This window comes from Corvus cornix, chromosome 2, assembly GCF_000738735.6.
Source record: "Corvus cornix cornix isolate S_Up_H32 chromosome 2, ASM73873v5, whole genome shotgun sequence".
Classification (NCBI taxonomy): Eukaryota; Metazoa; Chordata; class Aves; order Passeriformes; family Corvidae; genus Corvus; species Corvus cornix.
Genome location: NC_046333.1, coordinates 130,962,399 through 130,985,171, shown reverse-complemented (window position 1 = coordinate 130,985,171; position 22,773 = coordinate 130,962,399). Strand labels below are relative to the sequence as shown.

At 42.3% G+C, this 22,773-nt stretch overlaps 1 pseudogene; it reads left to right on the top strand.

The window, feature by feature from the left end:
- Positions 1 to 6,524: 6,524 nt before the first annotated feature.
- Positions 6,525 to 22,728, top strand: LOC120411764 (annotated as a pseudogene).
- Positions 22,729 to 22,773: the final 45 nt, after the last annotated feature.

The following is a 22,773-nucleotide window of genomic DNA, read 5'->3' as shown; positions in this document are numbered from 1 at the left end:
AGCTCAGGCACAGAAACAGGACTTTGAAGGACACATGGTGATTGTTCAATATGTAAAATATTAAAACCACTTCTATAGGTGTATCTTCGAAATTTGAAGCAGACAACAATGTGAGTTCTGTGCAATTTAAAGCTTCTTTGCTTAATGCAAGGAGCTAAATTTGTAGAGGTTGTTAGCTCAGACATTTGAGTCTGCACACTTCAGTTCTGTCTGCCTGTGTTACAGAGGTATCATCATGCTGGAGTGAACGGGGCACCTCAGAGACCATGGCCCCGACAGACCTTGGCTCTTACAGACCCACACCAGCCATGTCGTGCATGTTGAGCACGGTGGTGTTACCAGTGCCATGGGAGAACAGTCAGCATCAGACAGCTTTCAGAGGATCTTCTGGATCAGCTACCGCCTGTTCACATGCCTGCCTGGCTCTTCCTCTTGAAGCAAGAAAGCAGAACCACAGCCTTGTCTCTTAAATTTTTGAGGGGAGTTGACTGACTATGTGACTAACACCTGAAGTTGCCATTTTGGTTCAGTCCTTCAAACACATATTAGCTCTGAACAAATGAAGTATTTCAGCAGTTTCTAGAGGACAGTTCACATGCAGACAGGCTGGCTCAGGTACAAGTGTTGCCAAGGTCAGGGTTATTTCCACGCTGTCAGTCAGGCAGCACATATCCAATTTCTTTCTCCAGCCTATCATCAGCAAAGCCAGCTGAAGTCTATGGAGGGGATCTTTTTCTTACAGCTTGACTTCACCTCACTGTGATGCAGGAAGGTGTGGAGATTCAGAGCTTTGCATCTGCTTTGTACTGCTGTAATTGCTTACAGGAGTACGAGGAAGGTCAGTGGCAATTTGAGCTGGTCAGGCAGTGACAGGCAAAACTCCAGACTCTCCCACTGAACGGGATGCATTAATTTGTTGTAAGAATAAACAACAAATAAACAGAATAAAGAATAAATAACAAATAAAACAGAATAACAAATTAACAAACCTGAAGTACAGGTGAGAAATGTCACATTGATAACCTCACTCCCCAGACTGCCAGCAACAAGATGAGAAGCTCGTTTAACTTCCTCAGTGCTTCATCAGCTCCCACCTCATGCTGTCTACCCGTGCTCAGCCACTCTTCTTACTGCAGTTTTGCTCCTCCAAATCACAACATTACTAATTTACACTACACAGAATTTACTGCATTTAATTGCTTTTGGAAGAATGTAAGTGAAACTGGTTTCTGTTTACATTTTGGCTTCTTACCTGCAAAATCCCACATCAGTGATGCCTGCTGTTCTTTGCTACAGACTTCATCAAGCCTTTGCCTTGCATTGCCTCACACCCAACTTGTATGCAGGACCCTCCCTCACAGACTGAACTTATCTCTCTCCATAGCAATATAGGAAAGATAAGACAGAAAAATAAAGGATAACTATTGACAAGAGCACAGACACATCATCCTCGCAGGGTTTTTATTTTGGTTACATTCTGGTAGAATGACCATATTCCAGCCATGTTCTGATACGACAAAATTGATGTCAACAAGTGGTCTGGGAAATGAATAATGAAGGTCAAGCCTAACCAAGGGAATATTTCATATTCCTCCTGTCCCAGAAGGCTTCGCATGGTCTGAAAGATCCACAGACAAAAGAAGCTCTTTCTCATGTGATTCCTAAACTTCTGTTACCCTTTGCTTTCTTCATATAAGTGCAGAAACAGGAGATGGCACGCAAACTTTACAGTGAGAAGAGCTTTTACAGTCTCTATGGGCAGAAGAATGTTTGCTTAATATCTTTCACATTTAGAGAGAACTATATTCCTCTTGAGATTACTCCTTTGCATTGTTTTTATCTAAGGGATGTGAGAAGGGTAATTAAAAGGACGTACTTGTCTGCAGCAACTCCCCCCACCCTAGCTACAAGATCTGTACATGTCACCCCTTGATCCACACTATTTTTCATTGCTACTTTTGTTGACACTATCTAGGTAGTGCTAAGTCCTCCACCTCTACTGATTTCCTGTGGAAGACAAGACATTGGTTTAAACAGGCTGCATGACTGATAAAGTTTGGATTTCATACTCTGCAGCTTTTTCATGCACGTTTTTCTCTTTCAGCCTTGTAGGCTTGTCTCATTAATGGCATCTGCATCCTTTCCAGCTATTAAATACTCCTGACTGCTACAAGTTTTCCCCTCTCTGTTTCCAGAGGAGGTGGAACACCCTTTAAACTGGCTTTTTATATTAAATTATTTCCTATCTTTTTATTATAGATGGAAAGTGTAATATTCCTGTTACAATTATTCACCTGTAGACACAGCGTACATGGAACTGAGTCCATCTAGCAGCCACCTCACAGTCCCTATACCAGGTCTGGGACCTTATGCCTACCATAATGGGGTTGACAAAGGTGTCATGAAGGTTATTTTTTGCACTTTTATTGTCTTGGGGGTAGTTCACCATGCTCCAAAGTTTTGGACAAGAAACTGAGAATTTATTAAAGACCTGAAGGGGTTTTGCATCCTAAGATATGTGGGTTAGCTTTAAAGGAAAATTTTGCCTCAGGTGATTTTGGATCAGCAAGTGATTCACCCACAGATCATTTCAGCAGGTGGTCAGTGGCCATGAAGACTTCTGAACTTCATTGAGCTTCTTTGTTTTGCAAAATTTAAACAGTGCTGTGTTTCTTGGTTAAAAGGACCACCACCTTTTGTCTTAAAACCTTCATAACCTAATAAAAGAACAGCAAAAAGAAGTATCTGTGAAGAACTGTAACCAGGGCTCAATTAGAGTAACATCTAAGTTTTTAATAACTAACAGCAGTGATCACCCTTGGGTTCGGATACCTTTGTACACATGTATAAATACACACACATGCATATGGTTGAGTGGATGTAACCAGTCTGACTTCATATGTATGCTGTGAGCAAATTATGTTAAGTACCAAATAAACAGAGAAGAACATCTAATTCCTATCCCAAAGAAGAAGCTGAATAAAGTCAGTTAAGGGATAGCATAGAATCCAAGGAATTAAACTAATGTTTTGCAAATATTTCCCTCATTACTCACTTGTTTACTATGATTCTTAACCTAGTTTTCCAGAACTGTGCTTACCCTGTCTGTCCTATCTGTCCATCAGTTTACCCTAATAGCATTTGGCAGACAGTAAACATCTTAGAGGACACTCACACATATTTGCTGAAAATCTGAAATGTCTGATGGAAACGGGAGAAGAACTCAGCTGTTGTTCAATCTGTTTGGCAGCAGCTGGCCAGTCCACAGCCATATGTTCTCTAGAAAATTAACATGTATGTGTCTCTTATCATCACACACAGTGTAGTGCTCAACAGCAGAAAAAAGGTAAGAGAGCTTAGAGTATCGTGGAGGGGGAAGAGCACCCAGACAGAGGCAGAATTGACTGTGCTGTTGCAGAGTAGACTGGCAGTGTGGATAGTGCTCAGGAGGGCAGGAACAGAGTTTACTGCATTGAGATAAGGCATACAAAACACAGGACAACAAGCCTAAATGAAACTGCTAATTCTACTGCTCAGGGAGTTTAGATCTTTGCACAAAAATACCAAATCCCTTCCCTCAGATCAGGCTTCCTCCAGTGCTCAGGCTCCTCATCCTCTCACCATGAAAGGCCTCAACTTCCACACCTGCTTCCCCAGGAAAAACTTTGTTTGGGAACTGCCAGAAATCTAGTATGCTGCTTGCACCAGGAGAGAGAGCACTTGGCAGCCTCTCGCTCAGCTCAGATATCTCAGACTGTGATATGTCTGGACTACACCAGCTCCTGGGACTAAATCCTCCAAGTCACTCCCACACTTGAGTTCCTTCCATGGCAGTGAAGTGCATCTCCTCCAAACCCCTGGCCTGTTCCCTCCAAAATATCCCTTCTTTAATTGGTCTTGGCTAAGGAATGAGTACAAATAAATCCATTGATATCACAACTTAATGCTCAGCATCTTAATGCACCAAATCTTTATGTGACTAAACTTAAACTCTCAGCGATACAATGTAAAGCTAGTCAACATCCATCAATCCAGCAGTTATAATGAAAATAATGTAGTAGAAAAAGAGATTTAACCACATACAGAATAGCTGAAAGTAATTCATGCTGTCTACCCAACTACCTGCCAGCGAGGTTGTAATTCAGCTGACAGTGCTCTCAACAGATGTTGTCTGACTGTCAAAAAAAATAAAATGTCTGGGTTCATTTCCAATATAGAAATGGAATGGAAATAAATATGAAATATTTTGCCATCTGTTACATTGCTGAGTCACTGGAGAATATCATCCCCAAATGTGCATACTTCTAGATTAATTGGTCTATAGCTGTCTGACAACTAGAATTCAAAAAAAATTCTCCAAGACACTGATTCCAGCACATTACAGAAGATATATGGAGATGACTGCTGTAAAGAGAAATACTAAACCCAAGCTTTAGGGGAAGGCTACAAGAAGTCCTTGAAGATACTGTGCTGTCTTATTATGCATTAATTAATTCACAGATTTTTCCAATAAGCCTTCTGAGAGCCTGTAAATGTTGTGTCTTCTACCAAATCTCTTATTGCCTGGACTTGGTGCACAGCCTGTGCTTGCAGGGATCTCTGTGTGCTGTACAGTGGGGTGGGATTGGGGGTGGAGAAAGGAGAAAGAGGGATTTCTGCCCAAGGAGAAAGAGGGATTTCTTGGGGTGAGACTTCACATTTCATTTATGTGCTGTTTGAATGCAAGCCCCTAGTGAGAGCAGCATAAGGCTCCAGGCAGTATGAAGTCTCCAGGAGCTGGAGATTATGCCAAGATAATTCATCCACTTCAAGTGGCTGTGATGGTACCCAGAGGAGCACTAACCCAGAGGACCTTTGTGTCATTTTTTCCAGAGTGTTAATCATCACACCTTGTCTCACCTGGACATATATTCCTGGCACTCCTGGACGTGCCCTCCAGTGCACAAGATTTCAAATGACAGTTGCAGAGGAAAGTCATGGCAGCCTAGGAGGGCTGGGATGGCCAGGCAGGCTCCATCGTGTGTCCTGCCTGTGTGAGGCTGGAGGCACCTCCATGATTTCTCTGCTAGTTGATAATTCCCACTCAGTGGGGAAGTCTTTACCTGATGGACATCTGCAGACAAAGTACCTAGTTTCTGAACCGCTCAGGTGGCATGAAAGGATCAGGATCACCTGCTCAAGGCTTGGTGCACCTTCTCAGAGCATAGCAAAACTCCCTACTCTTGTTCAGGAGGTAATGGATATTTTTCAACACCAGCTTAGCATAAAAGAGACTGTAACCTCTCAGCTAGCTCTCCTCTGGACAGGAGATCAGTCCTCTTGCAACTCACACAAGACCACTCATGAGGTATTTGCCCATATTCTGCTCCATTACATGGGGCACTTTTTCAAGCCAAGCATTAGGCCAAGGTTACCATTGTGATACTGAGACGGAAATCAATGGTTTCAGCCAAGTCTGTCTCAGAGCATATCCACTATTTACCTATCCGTGCTTTACCCCATTCAAATGAAGACATGTTTGGCAGAGAAAAACAACCTGATGGCACAGTAGAACTGACTATTTAGAAACCCTCTTTTCTGCTTCATAGTATTATTTCCACATGATCTTTTTTTTATTGCTAATTGCTAAATGATACCCATCATCCATTGCAGGAAAAGTCAGAGAGAACAAGTGAGCTGGGACTTTGACTCACACACAGACAGCCTCTGGGGTGAGAGCAGTTACAGCCCAACTTATCCCTGTGAGAGCAATTAACTTCCAACCAGGATGTACCAGAAATACAGCATAAGAACTCACTCCTCTAAGGCTCTGGGCAGCTACTTTGAAATCAAAGGGAAATGTGAATGCTAAAATCTCTCATCTGACCTCATACCTGTAATTTAGATAATCTGTATAAAGACTCTACACTTACATAGTCAAAGAGCTAGAAACCCACCACTCTTCTGAAATCCAGCAATGCGAAGGGTGGTTGAGTACCTGAAAGAATTGTGAACCATCCTATACAGGTTCGAAAGTAATGTGACATTCAATACCATAAAACCAAAGTTTTAGAACCAGTCTTTTTGCAAGGATGACATTTTATGAGTTGTATTTCAATGAATTGAACTCATTAAAAGAAAAAAATTGGTTTGTTGACTGAGGTTGTTCAGCTCTAATATTGGTTAATATTGGTGAGTAATTAAAAATGTCCTAACCATTCAGTTTACAAATGAGGCAGATAAAGGCACCTGTTCAGATACCTGTAACTTGAAGTATTCTTGCTGATAAGAGTCTTTTGAGACCAGGCACTAGAAGCAGAAAATACATGTAGCGCTGTATCTTCCCACTCCTTTTCTTATTAAACTGTCTGCCTTTTCCACATTGTCCCCCCTTCCCAGCCCCTAGTCCCAGCCACACCCTCGGGTTCTCCCTATTGGTTCCAGTACCCTAACTCCCATGTACCGCTCCTGCGCCCTGAGAAAATCCCAAGCTCCCTGACCATGGGGTCTCTCTGCCTCTGGGAGCTGGCTTGTCATCGCGTAAAATGGAAGTTCCTCTGAGGCCGCCATGCAGGGACCCTTCTGCCTCATTTATTGTCACCGTGTTGCGGAGCCCAGCTAGCCGGAGCACGGGGCCGCCTGAAAGGGCTGCGAGAGAGCGGAGCAGCCGCCCTCCCCGAAGCAGCCCTGCTGCACTCTCTGGGATGGTTGGGGCTTGCTAAACCAATGCAGGAAACTAAACCACCGCAACAAATACAGACAAGAATTTGGCCTATTCTGTTTACTTGAAGCACATGATCTCACTGAATTCAACAGAAAGAAGAGACAAAAGCCAGAAGACAGAAAAGAAGATGTGGCCAAAAAACAATCCACATAGATTACACCAGGAATCAATAACATTAAACAGCAGAAAAAGACCGTATTACACCAAGGGAGAGGGGTAAGATGGGGGAGAAGAACAAGTCTTAATGAATAAACTCAATAAATCAGGCCAACTCCCCAGAAAGGAAGGATAGCTCAGACAAAATTTCCAAGGTGTTTGTAGAGAAATGCAACAACAAAGAGAAAGAATTTAAAGGAAGTAGAGACAGCAGCATGGGGAGAATAAGAGAAAAAGAAGCAGAAGACCCATCAGAAAAGCAAAGGTCTGTAAAGATTCAACAGGAATGATAGTGTAGAGAACAGCCCATATGCACTGAGCTTCTGGAAGAGAAGACTCAGTCTAGTTTAAGTCAATTACTCCATGTGAGCATCATCATCCTGAATCTCATGATTTGCATGTTTGGTACATCTTGGAACTGAAGTAAACCTTTCCTTGCCCTGGTCCAGAGCATACTGTTTAACAGCCAGAACTCAAGTCATCACACCTGTCAGGCCAGGTTCATCTTTTGGCATGTGACCAATGTTGTGACTCTCATGCCCACCTTTCCCTGCATTCTGAAGCAAAAACACATCAAGATTCTCAGTTTCCCTAAGGTGCTCATGATTGCTATTTCTGAATAGTGTCTTCTCACTGAAGATTTGTTCATTATTACCTCATCCTACTGCAAAGAGACCTTCTTCAAGGATTTGGATCTTCCCTCTCCCTCATGAAATACCTAACCTCTTCTCCATCTTTGAGTTCCATATGGTCATCACCTCTCACAGGATATCCAAGCAGTTTTGGACCTTCATGGCTGTCCCCTCTTCTAGCACTTTCTGCCAAGACAAGATTGTGCTTTGTCCCACTCCCCTGCCCTGCATCAAGCCTTACCCACTTTGCTATCAGGGAAGTATCTAAAATAAAACTTAAAGGTTTTTCCCCTTAAACTGCAGATATCCAAGGCAGGGTCTCTGTTCCTGGGTAGCAAGCATTGCCTTTTCCTACTAGCTAACTTCCAGAATACGTCAGGTAAGCAACGTATCCTGTGGGAATCTTCTCACCTGTGTGTGTACACAGCTGAAAGATCCAGGATGAGTCACTTCACTCAGAGGATATCTCTTAGAGCTGAGTAACTCATTGTATAGGCTTTGCAAAGATAAATGAGTGCTCTGGAGGGTTGTGTTGTGGGATTTTTTTTTCTGATAATAATATTGAGAGCTATGGTAGCTTTCCTCTCCTTGCCTTTTTTCTTTTCCAAAACTTTCCTTCATGGGATTTCATTTGCCACATGCACACATGCATACAGTGCAGAGGGCAGTCTTAAGTGTTTCTGTTTATGATACTGGTGATGATTTTCTTCCTGTCTTGTAGAAAGGGAAACATCTGAACTCCTTGTCTAACCCTAGTAACTATACATCACTCCCTTTTTATACTCTCCCCAAAGCATTCACTGCAGTCATTACTGGGTATTCTCCCTGTGGCCCAGCCCAGCTTAACTGCTCTTATATTCCTGCCTCCTTATACCAAATATTCTGGGAGTGGACATGGCAGCTTTCCAATGTTTACAGCCTGTGCCTGTGTGTGGTTTCTGCCTTGACTCTCACTGGCCTGGATGTGTACAAGCCAACAGGATTCACTAGAACAAGAACTTAAAAAGATGCAGTGACATTTTATTCACTGCAAGAGAGAGATGCAGCACGATAACAGGTAACCAGTAATGTGCTGGAATTGAAGGGTTTTTAAATTATTCTAGACAAGCTATGTCTGACCAGATCTAGTGGTGGCAACAGTCCTGTTTTCACCCGGCAGTTCCCACCGACATCCCTTTCAGTGGTGTTCTCATAATTTTAAACAGGACACTTGAAGAAAAAGGACAGCCCTGAAATGGCTTTCAGTCACTGACAGGGATCCCATCAACTGGATTCAAACTTTCCAGTTGTGTTTATTTCCTTTATTAATTCCTGTGGTTTGCATCAAAGATGCAGTCTGTCTGGCTCTTTGATACTGGACCTTTTGGGGAGAAGTTGTTAGCAGACCCCTAAATGTCCGTGGTGTGTCTTATGGGCTTCTCAGGTTGGGCAAGATCAAGTTCATGGTGGTTTGGAGTTTTTTTAAAATAAAGAATAGAACAGAACAAAATGGAACCTGAATGTTCAACTGGCAAATACAGAACAATGAACCACCTCAGATTATTACACAATACATGAGATGGTTAAAATCAACATGCAATAAGCAGGTAAAATACTTAAAAGCAAAATAAGGCCAGAAGTTACATTTCCTTTTTAAATGTATTCCCCTAGGAAAGTCAGTAGTCATGCTAATTTAGAATTCTTAATAAAGACTGAATATTTTTTCTCCAAGAATAGTGAATGTTTCTATAAATTGAGCAAGCAAAGGTGCACTTGGAAATGCGATAAGAGAGAAGGCTTAGCTATTAATGCCATGATGAAAGTCTCCCACTTTGATGTGTGTGAATGAAATCTCCACATGCTTGATTTCTAGGCTTTTTTTGACAAATATGGTCAGCATGAAAGAGGGAGAGAAAAAAGAGGAGGAAGAGTTTAAGGGGAAAAAAAAGTAGAGTAGATCTGTGCAGCTTGTTTTACTCTGCTGCTGGTGAAATAATCATTTGTTTCCAAATAGCCCCACAGCTCCCAATAGCTCTGACTGGCTATTACTCCACTGTTCTGGCAAGTTGCTAATGGCTTTGCATTTTCTTTTATTGTCATCAAGAGTGGCTGGAGTTCATTAAGAATTACAGGAATAGCCTCCATGCTTTCAAACTAGATTTGGGAATATACTCAGAAGGGACCAGTGATTATACGCTTTGCTAGTTCTATAGTAGCCCATCGCAATCACTGAAAGAGTGAAAAAGGAAAACAACTGCTTGGAAGCTGTGAAAAATTGTATGTATGTATAATAAACTGTCGTGAAAATGTAACATAATATCACTTACTAAGTAACTGTTGTATTTAAAAGTCCTATCAAGACCAAAAATAAACTAAAAAGATAGCATTTTTGATAGCTATAAACTAAAAGAAAACTTCCTACTCTATTAAACTAAAATCAAATACTTGTACCCATTCACATGCTTTTAATTGACCATAAAGATCTAACAGTGACAACGTTTACATATAAGAATTTATAAGACAGAATCCTTTTCCTAATGTGGAAAGAATGCATGCTGAAAACCCAGAGGACAGCTCAGGGTGCTGCTCACAGAGAGATTAGATACCACATAAAAATATTACATTGACTTAAACATGGGACAGGAGAAGGAAATATGGCCACTGAGGTTTTAATTTTTTTATTCCATTACTTCTCAGCAGGTAGTATGTTTTTAAAGAGTCAGGAATGTACTGAAATAATTATTTCAGATTCTCAGAATTTAAAGCCTTTACATGTAGCAGTCTTGATACCTTCCATACATTTTTCCTTACCTGGGGGTGTTACTTTATAACCAGATATTGAACTAGACACTCCTACTCCAAATGCATGAAATGTTAATTGGAATGAGACTGGATCCCAGTGAGGACTACTAGACTATGGAATAATTTCCCAGAGGAGGTGATGTAGTACAAACTGCTTCAGAAATGGAAAAGTAGACCAGACAATGTACTAAGAAATGTAAACAAGAGAACAATCCCCTAATACAGAGACAGCACCTGGCCTATCTGTAAGAGCTGATGTGGTATTCTGCAGCTTGTAATCCCTTGCTATACCTGGGAAAGCATCTGAAAAATATTAGACCTACTCACCTGGTCAGTATGGGCTGACTTACTGACAGGCACTGCTCTTCTACAGATGGTGCAATTCACTTAACTGACCATTTTACTTTCACCTGAACCTGGCAAAGAAGAGAGTACAGCATAGTAACAAATGAAGAGCTGGCTGGGGACAGAAAAAGGAAACAGGTGCAAGAGTTCATGGTTGTGCAATGCCTCTCCTGCCACCAATCTGGCCACCTACCACTGTCCCCTCACCCCAAAAGCCAGTTTCCACTCCTTGCCTTTTCAGTGGTCCCACACCCTCCAGTGCTACTGCACAGTAGAGGGAGAGGGAACTGAGTGCCCCAACCTTCTAAGGGAAATTTCCCTAGAGTTCCTAGAGGAGAAGACAGTGTGCACAAACACTGGTGAGTAGCACTGGGCATATTGCAGGATTGGACCCAAGGGATGAAACGCCTGTTGAACTGAATGTGACCAGATACCAGGAGCTTAAGCTGTGGCTGACTGAACTGAACAAAGCCTGGGAGGTGAGAACATGGCCATTACCACAATAAGTCTACATGTTTTGATCTATACTATAAGGATGAGCATTATCAGGAGTACCAATCAGGGCACATACATTCCCCTGGAGATTAATCACTGTTTGCAAAGAGCTGAGGGACAGAGGGCCTTAGGGCATTAACCCCAAATGACCATTAATCCCCCAAAATGCCGCCTACCCATGCCTTTGTCACCATTAAAAGGTCAAAAAAGAACTTTGAAAGGGAAAGGGACAGTCTGAAAACCAGTATTTTCTTCTTCCTTCCTGTGGGCCAGTTTGGATGTATGTAACAAATCAATTCAATCAAATTTTCAAGTATTGAAATATCTGGAACAGAAACAATTCTCCCTTTTCCTCCTTCTCTCTCACTTAAGAATAAAAGTAAATACAGTGCCTAAAAGAAACTGAGGGGAAGAGAGGGACTGAGATACAATGCTGGGCTTTAAGCTGGCATATTTTATTCATTAAAAGGCCACGTCGATCTGACCACTGTGATCAGTTTTTGAAATTCAAAATAGAAAAAATGCTCTTCGTACTAGGTGCAACTGACTCCCAAGATATCTGTATACACATAAAGTGAAATAATTAGACCTTGAATGAAAAATCTTGACAGTACAAAGAAAGACCATGATCTAATATCAGAACAAAGTTAACAGATGTCATTAAGTGAGACGATTAGCCGATGACGGAAGGTCGCACCCAGTTTACTTTTCACAGTTGACAGATCAAAGTTATTCGTTCAGTTTGAGCAAAGACTGAATACAGTTACCCTAGGAAAACCCTTTCACATAACATTAAGTCTCTCTCTGTCTTGTGTTTCTTAGACATGAATTGTCAGGAAAAATACTAGTGAAACAGTACAGAGCAAGGGCAACCAGCTCACATCGTACTGAATGGAAATTCCCTTAGTGGTAGGTAAAAATAAATGTGTAATTGTATCCAGTGGCCTTTACACTTACGTGAATCACATGCCTGAGATATTATAAACCTGACTCCAGCACAAGTTACGGCGCTGTGAATTGGAAGAAGCCATTAAGCCACATCCTGAGACAGATCCAGCCCTCAGGTCTCCTCCGATGCCAATTCTTATTGTCCACCCTCACCCACATTCCCCTCTCTGCCCCAACACCTGCCTCGCTGTCACTAAAACCCAAATATCCAGTGCTTGGGCACAAGGCCAGGAAGGACCATCCCCATTGCAAGTGGGTATGGGCTGGGTGGCACTGAGGATCTTAAGTGGTAGGGGAACAAGGGGACAAGTGGCACAGGGAGAATCATAGCTGCCTTTCCTCTTGCCAAGCCCCAGCCTGCTGCCCAGAGATCACCCTGTGCTCTGGCAGGCTCAACAGGTCCCCTCAAGTCAGTCTCCACCAGTGTCAGCAGAGCAGCATCACCACTGGTAGTGGGGACACACCACTGCTCAGCCAGGCATCACACCCCTCATGCCCAGGTGGGCATCCAGCATGGCTTATGTATGCTGCAAATATCAAGTTGGGTTGCCATAATTCCTTTTTTAGTATTAGAGTTTTACACAGTACCTGTCCAAGTTTTGGATAGTTGCTGTTAGCATTGGGTTTTGCTCCTGGCTTTTCTTGTTTGTTTTCCAGAACTGGCAGAAAAGAGAATATTTAAAACTCAGATTTTAAACCCGACCTACTTCATACCTTTTCTCTTACAAAGTGTGATTAATTTTACATTGGTTTTCACTTAGGAAGAGATTGAATTTTTGCATATGCAATCTTGAAATCTAGAGTGAAAAAACACACAGGAAATACCCTCAGCTTCAGTAAATTTACTTTAGTCCAGCTGTGCATCCAACACTTGTCCATTTACTTAATTACACCATCATATAATATGCAATATAGTATTAAATTTATTTTCTTCTGTCCATTCAGTCCACAGGCTTGATTAGGTTGATGTAAAAACTATGAGTCTTTATCTCAATGATACCCACTTTGTATTCAAGCTTTCAAAAATGCACATGCCCCCATCTAAAGAAAAAGGAAACAATAGCCTCCAAATAAGTCACAGAACAGGTATAAAAACATGCTCATACGATTATAAATAAAGGGAAAAATAACACATTTATACTGCAATAAAGTTATTCATAAATTCAGTGTGGTAGAGTTTCAATAGGCTACAATTCAAATATTCTACAAAAGCCTATGTCAGCTAAAGTTACCATTTGAATGCAGAGAGACTAGCATTAAAGAATGTTTTAAAATGCAGAAAGATTGTGCTGGCCACTGCCCTGTGCAAACCAGGGGATTTGTTGCCTGCCAAGCCTGCTGCAGGATGAGAATCAAGACATTCAGACCTGACAGGGAAGAATGATTGCTTCATTGTGTGAAGGTATTTCTGTTACATGCAGCACACCAGCAGGGTTCTTCACCAGAGAAGCGCACAGTGGATTATAGAAACTCTTAACTCTGTGGTCCTCAGGAATTTCAGCAGTTATCAAAGTAAGAGGACCAAAGAAAGTGGTGCCTAACAGAGAAAAGAAAGAAAGGACTTAACCTTTGTCCTGAGGGTGATAAAATAGCATCACATGGCTGAAAATCAGTCTAGCTTCAGCCATGTGATGCAGTTGACACAGTCATTTCTGTGAAAGTTACAGGATGGCATCAGTAGTTGAAAGGTCATATTTGAAAGACTTTCTAAATACACCATCAAAATACTGGCTGAAAGACTCTGTGAGGGCTTATTATGCAGCTACAAGTCTGGACATATTTGTTCCTTTTTGCACTGAAAGCAATTGTAACATTCCCAAGAGCAGCAGGCAGACCACAGGACCTAAAGCACACAATTGAGACATTTGCTTGTAAGTAACATACCAAATCTGTAAGGTGACATACCAAATCTTACCTCTCATTGCACAGGGCCCATCTCCACCTGACTCAGCACTTCTACCATGCCAGTTACAGCAGCATTTAGGTGGAATTACATGTGGACTTAATTGGCAGAAGTCAATTTCTAGAAGCATCACTGAAGACATGGACTGAATTCTCTGCACTATGTTGGTGTTGTTGGAAGAGCATAAAAATGTGTTTGTGTGCTTCAATTTCCTTTTGAGAGAACACGTTCCTCAAAGCAGCAGGAACTCTGTCACCACTGTGGGTATACTTTCAAACAGACCTGCTTCAGCTGACTTTACCTGCAGAGTTGGTAATTGTTCTTTATTTCCTCTTCTCAAGACTGTTCTGTTCTTATCTTCCATGATCCAGTCCACCACGGCCTGTTCTTCTCCCACTGGTTTCATGACTATGCCTTCTTCTAGTTCTTCCCCTACCCAACTAGCCAATCCATCCATGTCTGTCTTGGCAAACCCAGCTCCTCACCACTCAGTCATGAGTGCTAAAGAAGGTCATCCCCTACACGTTCTCTTGTGGTCACCTCATCCACTTGTAAACATGTGCCTTTTTCCTGATAATCCCCTCTCTTCTGACTTTTTATCTTCCCCTGTATAACTCTCTAAACTGCTCTGGCTCAGATAATTAGCCTGCTTAGCTTTCTGCTGAGATTCATGTGATCAGAACTCATTTCCTGAACTTTCCTTCTGAAGTTTTCCTGCTCTCCCATCATCACGGGTAACACCAAGAGGTTTTTCACAATCTACCCCACACCTTTAGAGACACCAACTCTTACGCAATAGATGATACAGCTGTCTTTCACCTCTTACAGAAAAATAGAGAACCTCTTTTGAAACTGACCTCTCACATTTATCACAGAAACTTGGACAGTTCCAAAAATTTTCTCCATGGTTTTGTGATCATATTTCTGCATGATGACTAATATAGCATCAGATGAGAGTTCAAGATCCAAGAGCATAAAATGTCGTAAGTATCTTTAAAGGGGCACAACATAAATTTCTCACACACCTTTTAGAGTATTTCCCCAAGTGTCTCTAAAGGGGAACAGGCAGACATCCTGAGCTGAACAGCCTTAAGCAAAAATTTTTCAAAAGAGTAGGCTGCCAGCCTGGGAACAGTACTGAACTTCAGCATTCCCCTTAACCTCGAGTAACCTTCTTGAAAGCAGATGAGTGATTCCAGTAAAACCTTTCCCATCTTGCCCATACAAGTAAGAAGAAAAGACTGCAATATAGGTCCAGATCAATTTATTCTGCAAAACACCTTGAAAAAGCCCAGAAGCATACAGAGGCCAGGAACTTCCCCATTTTGCTTTGAAATTATCCTTTTGTTCCCCAGAAATCTCAGATCTAATCAGTCAGCTCATGAAGAACTAAAGAAGCCAAACTTACAGTCAGCCTTTTTCTGCCTACTTAAAAAAGCGGTACAAAGTTGTGGGAGCAGTACAACCTTCCCATGCCTGGGAAATGATCCCACCTGCACCTATGAGTGCAGTTCATTGCCATGCCCCAAGGCAGCTCCAAGATGGTTATTAAGTAATTCCAGCAATGACAAGCAACCCCTGAACACTTTTCAGATGATTTTACGGACACACTGCTTGCTAGGGAGGAACTGTCAGCTATTAAACCATGGGCCACCTAGGCCTTGCTGGATAGTAACCATTGTCTGTCACTATTGGTTCATCTCTTCATCCTAGATGATTCAGACTTTAGCTGTGCATCAGGCCTCACATCCCTGCTCTGGGCGTGGCCAGCTGCAGCTCTCACCATCACAGCACATACTGTCAGGCTTTCCTTACCTTAGCCATCCTGTTCAGCTCTGAAGCATGTAAATATTCCTTCAGTCTATTTAGGAAGGGCATGCTTCATAAAGGGCTCAACATTTTTCCCATCACAAGATTTCAGAACAGGAGGCTAACCCCAAATCATTTCCAAACAAGCATCCTCTTTCCCCTATTTTCTTGCCAAGTCTGTTGTTTTCTGATGTAATTTTTAAGAGGAGGAATGAGCAACGCATCCCAGAACACATCTCTGCGCTCAAAAGAAAGAGAGGGAGTAGTGAATCAAAACTAATAAACACGTAATTGTACCCAACATTTATGGAAAGGCTTCCTGTTGGAGAGAAAATCAGTGGCCAGTTCAACAAATACTCTTCTTTTTTTAAGGAAAAGTTATACTCTCGGGGGTATCAAAAGTCACTTCTTATACCCAGGTTCTAAATTTCTGAAACCTAAGATGTATTACGGGAACTTATAATATTAACTATATTTAGTGGGCGTTTTATTGTCCATACAAGCCATGCTATTAAAGAAAGTATTTCTTTCCTAAGCTATATATGTTTGTCTGAGAGTGTGTGCACCCGTGTGTATGTATGCATGTGTCTGCTCTTGAAGAATTTCACATGGTCAGCAAAAGAGCTTTGTGTTTTATTTTTAAGTGAATATAAATGCTCACAAGATCTTATGCTAGATGCAAAAGAAAGAAGAAATGGACAAAGCATTTGTGACTGCAAGCAGCCAAAACAGTTTGCAATCTGAGTACCAGCAAGAATTGGTCATATACCTTATAACAAAGTTATTGCTAGTTTTTTCCCACACACCAAGAAAATGTTTCAAAGGTCTCTGTCTCTTCAGACTTCTAACTCAGGAAACAGGAGTGGTTTCCATACAAAAAAGCAAGCAGATATGTTCACATTTTAAATGAGAGGAACAAAAGCACAAGAACAAAAGTAATGTTTCTGCTTGAGCACGTGTTTCCCTCTGTGACAGTCTGCACTGAACAAAATAACAGCCTGGGTCTGCAGGCGTTAGAGGGTTGGGAAATGCTAGAAGTGCAGTCTGCAGAAAGTAGAGATGACATCTGCCCAGCAATATCACATATGAGGAGGTGAAAGGATATGTCCAGCCACATCCTCCAACACAGACACTGAAATGTTACTCAAAATTCCTAGTCAAAATACTGCGAAATTGAGCTCTGCTTTCCTTTTTTTCCTCTTTTACCAGTAACCTGGGAGGTTGGCTATGCAAAGGTAGCTCTCACAGCCATCTCAGACTTGTTCAATAGCAGCATGAAGGGAACATGGAAGGAAGCTGTTGCCATAAAAGTGGTCACCATGAATATACCCTCAGGAATACTCAGCCCCAGCTGCTGGGGAGGAAAGAAGTGTTTGCCAATAATTGCTGCTTTCAACCAGTCATCTTCCTAGCACAGAGAGAGGACTTAAAAGTTGAAAACTGCAGATCTGGCATCACACTCAATCTCAGAAGAGGATAAAAATCTTCACTGTTTTTTGCTTTATTTTTTTTTTCTGAGCCTGAAATGTAATTGTTATCTCTTTAAAAGAGGAGAGCAGCAAGCCGTAGCTCTTGTAAACTTTCCTACTTTGTGTAAACCCTCATGTTGTCTTATCTTATGAGGGGATCTGTTGCACAACCACCACTCACAAAAGAAATCACAAGGTCATGAAAATCTTACGATCTGTCAGTGGTGAAATTTCAACCAGTAACAATGAAAGTCTCTTCAGTGTGATCACACTGACCTCATTTCTTACAGAGGTTTCAGCAAAGCCCCATTCTGAAAGGACAGAAAAATATACCTGAGAGTGCCCCCACCATATAGACCTACCTAAGCTGATCTGGTGAGCCCTCCTCATCTGCTCAGCCAACCACCAAACCCAGCGTCTTACAGGTTGAGCCTTGTAAGAAGAGAAGCTGGTGCTGGGCTTAGTGAGTTCTGTGCAACAAGGAAGAGCTGCTTACCAGAGGAAGGTCAGGGTGCACCAGAGAGACAGCTTTTCTTATGGGTCTTCATTTACTCATCAGTTCATCCTGGAAGTCCCCTCTCTTCTGCCATTGCCAGTTCAGGTGCAGGTCAGGCTGTGTGCACTTTTTTATTCTCCATCTTATGACACTGTTTCTTACTGTCCACACACAGCTGTGAGCCCAAATTGCTGGCTGCAGCTCTTCTGCCATGGGCATTCAAACTGTTCAGCCTTGTAGCTGCCTTTGTCCTGGAAAACAAACAAACAAGCAAACAAACAAACAAACAAAAACTGTCCTGCATCTATCAGAAATGGAAGGCCAAAGTTAAATCTGTCTTTCATAACAAGACTTAATCCAATTTATTGCTGAATTTAATGTGAAACTGAACATATATTACAGCTTAGAAGGAACATCAGCTGTATCTCAGACAGAACAGTCCTTGAATATAAAGGTAAATCTGATGGCAAGGTGGACAAGCAGAGATGGGTTTATTTATCAAACTTTTTGAGCTTGCAAGGATGGGCTAGAAACCTCATGAAAACATTATTTATTGGAAGATTTCTAATACTTCCTGCTTCTGCTGGGGCTGGAAGAACCACAAGAACTACATTTCTGTGGTATTTTGATATTTCCACTTGTGGCCCCAGCTGGAACTAAGAAGGGAAGAGGCACACACACTTGGAAATGGTGGGGTTTTGGTCATCTGCATTTTTTTGGAATCACAGGAAAGGTTTTTTCAAAGTCGACTTTGAGGCAACATATTTGAGGAGGTATTCTAGCAGATGCTACATAAAATTATGACTTTTCAGTTACATAAAATTTGCACTTCAGGTTGGAATTTTATGAAAAATGCATCTCTGGCTTACTGGTTTATATGAACTCTACATAGTTCTGCAACATAAGAATTTCACTATGTCAGTCATGCATAGTAACAACATAACAATCTAAAATAATAATGTAATAAATCCACTGACTAGTCATCGTGGGCCCAACTCTGGCAACCCTTTGTGAAAATGTGCTGCAAACACATGTACAGAAAGTCTCTTAGCTCAGTCCCGCTCGCCTCAAGCCAAGAAGTTATCTAACGGCAAATCAACAGACAAGTGTCACCAGAAATGTCTCATAGCTAAACAGCTCTGCTGTGAGCATAAGTTATTCCATTTCAGATGTGGAAAGGTTTAATTGGGTTCTATGCAATTAACAAACCTCAATTATGAGTAATTTGTTAGTCATGCTTACTTTTGGCTAAGGCTTGCTTTTTTTCCTTTTCTCAGCTTTCCCTCTTGAAACACCTGCAAAGTAGATGAACGGGGAGGGGGTTGGTTCTGGCCAGAACTCTGATAAAATGTCTCCTTGATACAGATTTAACTGTTTCTATGAAAACAGCTGCTCTCCTTAAAGAATGTGCCCATGGGCAAAGCTGTTTTCACTTCTAACAAGGGCCTGAGGAGCAGCACTGACAAAAATTACCTGCTGGAAACTGTGAATCAGTGTGTCTCCAACCCAGCCTGGTGCTGCTCCCCATCTTGCTAACCTGGTCAACCCTGCATCTGTGCTGGGCAGGTCTCGGTCACCTCTGGTGGAGAAATGGCCTGGTCTGCCTGTCATTTGGACACAATAAGAGCTGGGGCAGCAGTCCAAGGCAGGGTAGATGCTTTTGAATTACCTGCTGGAATATGACTCCACTCTGTGCTGAATACTGTGCTTCCACTGTGAGTGTAACTTGTGCTTTCCCTCCAGCTCTCCTATTACACAGTGCATATCTTGAACCATCATTTACCTCCTCAAATTTTAACCATATCAGCTTTTTAAGTACAGGCCTGTCTCATATTACTGCTCAACCAAAGTCTTTGGAATCAACAGAGGATGAATTTTACCCATCTGCTTCAATCTATATATGAAGATAATTGCAAAAAACTAGAAACAAAGCAATTTTGACTATGAAGAAAGAATTCTGAGACTGAAAGCCAGGGTTTACTGGAGAAAAGGTCTTACAGATGCTGACTCTGCTCATGATGGGACAAAGAACAGCAGTTCCTCCCAGTTTAAACTCAGATTATTCATTCTCCACAGTCAACTGTCCTGGAGGCTATGTAAACTTGCTTTCCTCTGCACTGCTGTTCTGCAAAGTGGTTCTCTTTGAATTGAAGGGAATTTTACTCCTACTTCAGTAAAGCAGGGCTCAGAGACCTCAAGCAAATGGGAAAAATGTTAGTTCAGAAATGGAAGCAGTATAGCATGACCCGAAGTAATCCTCTTTGGCAGAGGCTTGGAGGCAGGCTAACACAGCAATATTATTTTCAGGCCCACACTTAAGATGATTGCAAATACCTGTGTAGATGAGCAATAACTTGGGTGCCTCTACTCAAACTGTCCTTTGCTCAGCATGGCTGGACAGCCAGCATGCCATTACAGTCTGCAGCCTCTCACCCTGGCTGAGGGAGCTTGTTGGAAGGAATCAGTACCAGGTCTGATGGTGTTAAAACATAACCAAGGGAATCTGACATTCTGACATCTAAAACGGAGGAGAGAAAAGAGAAATCCATGGCTGGGCTTCTCTGAGCTTGTCTGCAAGGCTCTGCTCTATTCTGCTGAATTATATCTTGAGACACATTTGATGAGGCTGCCTACAGATCTGTATATCTGCTCTAGCTCCTTTTATTCTCTCCGATCTCCTCCATCACCTCTTGACTACATGCTCCTTATGGCAGTGAACATCTCCCCCTTTATGTCCAGTGGATACACAGGACACTGGTGAAAACATGTCTTCACTACTGAAAGCAACAGCTTCTGTCAAGATCAAAATTTCATTTATTTCCAACTCCCCAGTCTGAGGCAAACATCATGGAAGTCTGAAGTTCTTTTTGCTCAAGGACATAACAGAGAGGGGCAGGTTACCTGAACCTTAAAAGCCAAAGCCTTACTAGGTTTTACACGAAAACAAATTTAATCTTTAATGGAAAAACATCTGAAGATTTGGTTCCTGATAGACCAGTTATTTCCAATCAAAATGGAAGTCTGTCACAAAAATTCACAGTTACAAAAAACTCTCACAAATATTTAAAACTCTTATGAACATAACCAGAGAGTAATTAAGCTTTGGAAAAGAAATCTCTGCAGCAACAGTGGTTATGTGCTATGTCCTCATTTGCTGGGGTGAAAACTAAAATCTAACAAGAGAACTTGCAGATTTAACATAAAATAACAGCCAGGGAATATAAATAAAATGTAATATAGCAAATGGGGAATAATTATTTTGTGGATTTATGACACCTGTTTCCCTGTTCCATATTCAGGACTGCTAAGGGAAAAGAAAAAGGTACTCACAGAGGTGAAAAGTTCTCATAATTTTTTGTTATTATTATTTTTCAATTAATTTCTAAATATATGCTTACCACACAGTTCTTTATGAAGAAAAAAAGGCTGAGCTATAAATAATATTTCCTCTCCTGGGAGTTATTCTAAGCTGCAAATTTTTTGCTGTTGACAGAAATGGGAAAACCCAGAAAATATGCAGGTTTGGATTAGTTTTAGTCTAGGCTCTTGCTTTTAATTAGCTTTTTTTTAAATACTGATAGTGGTCTTGCAAAAAAAAAATGGCACTGGAAGGCCGAGACCCATCTGGAATTAAATCTGGTCAAGGATGTCAAGAACACCAAGAATGGCTTCTTCAAATACATCAATAACAAAAGGAAAACAAAGGATAATGTGGGACCATTATTAAATGGAGGGGGGACAGAGGACACAGAGAAGGCAGAGTTGCCAAATGCCTTCTTTGCATCGCTCTTCACTGACAAGACCAACCCTCAGGGATCTCTCACCCAGGGACCTGGCTAAAGGGATGTTGGAAGGAAGACCTTTCCTTGGTCAAGGAGGGTTGGCTTAGAGAAGACCTAGGCAAACCTGACACCCACAAGTCCATGGGCCCTGAGGGGATGCATCCACAAATGCTGAGAGAGCTGGTGGACACCACAGCGCGGCCATTCATGGTCATCCTTGAAAGGTTGTGGAGATCAGGAGAGGTGCCTGAGGACTGGAAGGAAGCAAATGTTGCCCCAGCCTTCCAAAAGGGCAAGAAGGAAGACACAGGGAACTACTGGCCAGTCAGCCTCACCTCAATCCCTGGAAAGGTGATGGAGCACCTCATTCTGGAGGCCATCACTATCCACATGGATGACAAGAAGGTGATCAGAAGTAGTCAGCATGGATTCACTAAAGGTAAGTCATGCTTGAGCAGCCTGATTGCCTTCTGTGATGAAACAACTGCCTGGATGGATGAGGGAAGAGCAGGGGATACTGTCTACCTCGACTTCAGCAAGGCTTTTGACACTGTCATAACACCCTCACAGGCACACTCAGGAAGTGTGGACTGGGTGAGTGGACAGAGAGGTGGTTTGAGAACTGGATGAACAGCAGATCCCAGAGGGTTGTAATCAGTGGCACAGGGTCTAGTTGGAGGCCTGTCACTGGTGGTGTCCCCTAAGGTTCAGTATTGGGCCCAGTATTGTTGAATATTTCATCAGTGACTTGGATGAAGGGGCAGAGGCCTCCTCAGCAAGTTCCCCAACAACACAGAGCTGGGAGGAGTGGCTGATACCCCAGAGTGCTGTGCAGCCCTTCAGAAGGACCTCGACAGGCTGGAGAGATGGGCAGAGAAGAGCTGCCTGAAATTCAACAAAGGCAACTGCAGGGTCCTGCACCTGGGGAGGAATAACCCCAGGCACCAGCACAGGCTGGGGGGCCAACCTGCTGGAAGCAGCTCTGGAGAGAAGGACCTGGGGGTCCTGGACGATAACAAAGAATGCCAAAGGTATCCTGTAGTACATTTGGAACCATTGGCAGGAGGTGATCCTGCCCCCCTACTCAGTCCTAGTGAGGCCACATCTGGAGAGCTGTGTCCAGTTCGGGGCTCCTCAGGACATGGAGTTCCTGGAGTGGGTCCAGAGAAGGGCTACAAAGATGATGAGGGGACTGCAGCATCTCTATGACAAAAGACTGAGGGAGCTGGGCCTGTTCAGAGATGACTGAGAGGG